The following is a 5,316-nucleotide window of genomic DNA, read 5'->3' on the forward strand; positions in this document are numbered from 1 at the left end:
ACATATTGCGGTTTGTCGCTTTCAATAAAAAAAAAAAAACTTTCCTTACCTGGCCGCGTTCCTGCGGCGATGATGCTCCCTCCTGGCGTTTCAAGCACTTGCCGGCGAATGAAAATGACGTCATATGCCGGCAGCGTGCACACTGACGTCAGCTGTCAGCCTCAGATTAGCTTTAACTATTGCCGGACAGGCCCGCACTGCAGTAGAGTAACTGAACCTGTGTCTCGGACGCAGGTTCAGATACTGCACCGACAGAGTCCTGCCACTAGGGTCCGGAGCAGAAGAGACAGGGCCCGATGCCGGCCCCCCCTGCTGATTGGGCCCCGTACACCAGTCAGGGCAGTAATGCCCTGATGGCGGCTCTGCTGGTTTCACACCATGTAGTAAGTGTATCATCAGTCCTGGTATCACACTACAGTATGTGGTAAGTGTATCATCAGTCATGGTATCACACCGGGTAATAAGTGTATCGTCAGTCCTGGTATCACACCCTGTAATAAGAGTATCATCATATCTGGTATCATACAGTGTAATAAGTGTATCATCAGTCCTGGTATCACACCATGTAATAAGTGTATTGTCCGTCCTGGTATCACACTGTGTAATAAGTGTATCATCAGTCCTGGTATCACACCATGTAATAAGTGTATCATCAGTCCTGGTATCACACCATGTAATAAGTGTATCGTCCGTCCTGGTATCACACTGTGTAATAAGTGTATTGTCAGTCCTGGTATCACACCGTGTAGTAAGTGGATCGTCCGTCCTGGTATCACACCGTGTAATAAGTGTATCATCAATCATTGTATCACACCGTGTAGTAAGTGTATCGTCTGTCCTGGTATCACACCATGTAATAATTGTATCATCAGTCCTGGTATCACACCATGTAACAAGTGTATCGTCCATCCTGGTATCGCACCGTGTAGTAAGTGTATCGTCAGTCCTGGTATCACACCGTGTAATAAGTGTATCATCAGTCCTGGTATCACACCATGTAACAAGTGTATCGTCCATCCTGGTATCACACCGTGTAGTAAGTGTATTGTCAGTCATGGTATCGCACCGTGTAATAAGTGTATCGTCCGTCCTGGTATCACACTGTGTAATAAGTGTATCATCAGTCCTGGTGTCACACTGTGTAATAAGTGTATCGTCAGTCCTGGTGTCACACCATGTAATAATTGTATCGTCAGTCCTGGTATCGCACCATGTAATAATTGTATCGTCAGTCCTGGTATCACACTGTGTAATAAGTGTATTGTCCGTCCTGGTGTCACACCATGTAATAATTGTATCGTCAGTCCTGGTATCACACCGTGTAGTAAGTGTATTGTCTGCCCTGGTTTCACACCATGTAATAAGTGTATCATCAGTCCTGGTATCACACCGTGTATTAAGTGTATTGTCAGTCCTGGTATCACACCGTGTAATAAGTGTATCATCAATCATTGTATCACACCGTGTAGTAAGTGTATCATCAGTCCTGGTATCACACCATGTAATAAGTGTATCGTCCATCCTGGTATCACACCGTGTAATAAGTGTATCATCAGTCCTGGTATCACACCATGTAATAAGTGTATCGTCCGTCCTGGTATCACACCGTGTAGTAAGTGTATCATTAGTCCTGGCATCACACCGTGTAATAAGTGTATCATAATAATAATCTTTATTTTTATATAGCGCTAACATATTCCGCAGCGCTTTACAGGTTGCACACATTATCATCGCTGTCCCTGTTGGGGCTCACAATCTAAATTCCCTATCAGTATGTCTTTGGAATGTGGGAGGAAACCGGAGTACCCGGAGGAAACCCACGCAAACACGGAGAGAAAAAATACAAACTCTTTGCAGATGTTGTCCTTGGTGGGGTTTGAACCCAGGACTCCAGTGCTGCAAGGCTGCTGTGCTAACCACTGCACCACCGTGCTGCCCATCAGTCCTGGTATCACACCATGTAATAAGTGTATCATCAGTCCTGGTATCTCACCATGTAATAAGTGTATCATCAGTCCTGGTATCACACCATGTAATAAGTGTATTGTCCGTCCTGGTATCACACCATGCAATAAGTGTATTGTCAGTCCTGGTATCACACCGTGCAATAAGTGTATCGTCAGTCCTGGTATCACACCGTGTAATAAGTGTATCATCTGTCCTGGTATCACACTGTGTAATAAGTGTATTGTCAGTCATGGTATTACACCATGTAATAAGTGTATTGTCAGTCCTGGTATCACACCGTGTAATAATTTTATCGTCCGTCCTGGTATCACACAGTGTAATAATTGTATCATCAGTCCTGGAATCACACTGTGTAGTAAGTGTATCATCAGTCCTGGCATCACACCATGTAATAAGTGTATTGTCAGTCCTGATATCACACCGTGCAGTAAGTGTATCGTCAGTCCTGGTATCACACTGTGTAATAATTGTATCGTCAGTCCTGGTATCACACCATGTAATAATTGTATCATCAGTCCTGGAATCACACTGTGTAGTAAGTGTATCATCAGTCCTGGCATCACACCATGTAATAAGTGTATCGTCCGTCCTGGTATCACACCGTGTAATAATTGTATCATCAGTCCTGGTATCACACCGTGTAGTCAGTGTGTCGTCAGTCCTGGTATCACACCGTGTAATAATTGTATTGTCTGACCTGGTATCACACCGTGTAATAATTGTATCATCAGTCCTGGTATCACACTGTGTAGTAAGTGTATCATCAGTCCTGGCATGACACGATGTAATAATTGTATCGTCCGTCCTGGTATCACACCGTGTAGTCAGTGTGTCGTCAGTCCTGGTATCACACCGTGTAGTTAGTGTATCATCAGTCCTGGTATCACACCATGTAATAATTGTATCGTCTGACCTGGTATCACACCGTGTAATAATTGTATCATCAGTCCTGGCATCACACCGTGTAATAAGTGTATCGTCAGTCCTGGTATCGCACCATGTAATAATTGTATCGTCTGACCTGGTATCACACCGTGTAATAATTGTATCGTCAGTCCTGGTATCACACCGTGTAGTCAGTGTATCATCAGTCCTGGTATCACACCATGTAATAATTGTATCGTCTGACCTGGTATCACACCGTGTAATAATTGTATCGTCAGTCCTGGTATCACACCATGTAATAATTGTATCGTCTGTCCTGTTATCACACTGTGTAATAAGTATATCATCAGTCCTGTTATCACACTATGTAATAATTGTATCATCAGTCCTGGTATCACACCGTGTAATAATTGTATCGTCAGTCCTGGTATCACACCGTGTAGTTAGTGTATCATCAGTCCTGGTATCACACCATGTAATAAGTATATCATCAGTCCTGGTATCACACCATGTAATAAGTGTATCGTCCGTCCTGGTATCACACCGTGTAGTCAGTGTATCGTCAGTCCTGGTATCACACAGTGTAATAATTGTATCATCAGTCCTGATATCACACCGTGCAGTAAGTGTATCGTCAGTCCTGGCATCACACTGTGTAATAATTGTATCGTCAGTCCTGGTATCACACCATGTAATAATTGTATCATCAGTCCTGGAATCACACTGTGTAGTAAGTGTATCATCAGTCCTGGCATCACACCATGTAATAAGTGTATCGTCCGTCCTGGTATCACACCGTGTAATAATTGTATCATCAGTCCTGGTATCACACCGTGTAGTCAGTGTGTCGTCAGTCCTGGTATCACACCGTGTAATAATTGTATCGTGTGACCTGGTATCACACCGTGTAATAAGTGTATCGTCCGTCCTGGTATCACACCGTGTAATAAGTGTATCGTCCGTCCTGGTATCACACCGTGTAATAAGTGTATCATCAGTCCTGGTATCACACTGTGTAGTAAGTGTATCATCAGTCCTGGCATGACACCATGTAATAATTGTATCGTCCGTCCTGGTATCACACCGTGTAGTCAGTGTGTCGTCAGTCCTGGTATCACACCGTGTAGTTAGTGTATCATCAGTCCTGGTATCACACCATGTAATAATTGTATCGTCTGACCTGGTATCACACCGTGTAATAATTGTATCATCAGTCCTGGCATCACACCGTGTAATAAGTGTATCGTCAGTCCTGGTATCGCACCATGTAATAATTGTATCGTCTGACCTGGTATCACACCGTGTAATAATTGTATCGTCAGTCCTGGTATCACACCGTGTAGTCAGTGTATCATCAGTCCTGGTATCACACCATGTAATAATTGTATCGTCTGACCTGGTATCACACCGTGTAATAATTGTATCATCAGTCCTGGTATCGCACCATGTAATAAGTGTATCGTCAGTCCTGGTATCACACCGTGTAATAATTGTATCGTCAGTCCTGGTATCACACCATGTAATAATTGTATCGTCTGTCCTGTTATCACACTGTGTAATAAGTATATCATCAGTCCTGTTATCACACTATGTAATAATTGTATCATCAGTCCTGGTATCACACCGTGTAATAATTGTATCGTCAGTCCTGGTATCACACCGTGTAGTTAGTGTATCATCAGTCCTGGTATCACACCATGTAATAAGTATATCATCAGTCCTGGTATCACACCATGTAATAAGTGTATCGTCCGTCCTGGTATCACACCGTGTAGTCAGTGTATCGTCAGTCCTGGTATCACACAGTGTAATAATTGTATCGTCAGTCCTGGTATCACACCGTGTAATAATTGTATCGTCAGTCCTGGTATCACACCATGTAATAATTGTATCGTCTGTCCTGTTATCACACTGTGTAGTAAGTGTATCATCAGTCCTGTTATCACACTATGTAATAATTGTATCGTCTGTCCTGGTATCACACAGTGTAATAAGTGTATCGTCAGTCCTGGTATCACACCGTGTAATAAGTGTATCGTCAGTCCTGGTATCACACAGTGTAATAATTGTATCGTCAGTCCTGGTATCACACCGTGTAATAATTGTATCGTCAGTCCTGGTATCACACCGTGTAGTCAGTGTATCGTCAGTCCTGGTATCACACCGTGTAATAAGTGAATCGTCAGTCCTGGTATCACACCGTGTAATAAGTGAATCGTCAGTCCTGGTATCACACCGTGTAATAAGTGTATCGTCAGTCCTGGTATCATCAGTCCTAGATAGACAGTATCACACATAAAGTGCGTGTTTCCTATATCAGTGGCCATGGCTTTACACGTGTACTTTCTAATTTGAGGGGTAAAATGTTTTTCTTCTTTGCTCGAACTCTTCGATGGTGAGAATTTTTGGTGTTTGATCATCTGCTGTTTTGTCCCATGACGTCAGCTATCGGTCTGTATATCA

Source organism: Ranitomeya imitator, chromosome 1 (assembly GCF_032444005.1).
Source record: "Ranitomeya imitator isolate aRanImi1 chromosome 1, aRanImi1.pri, whole genome shotgun sequence".
NCBI lineage: Eukaryota > Metazoa > Chordata > Amphibia > Anura > Dendrobatidae > Ranitomeya > Ranitomeya imitator.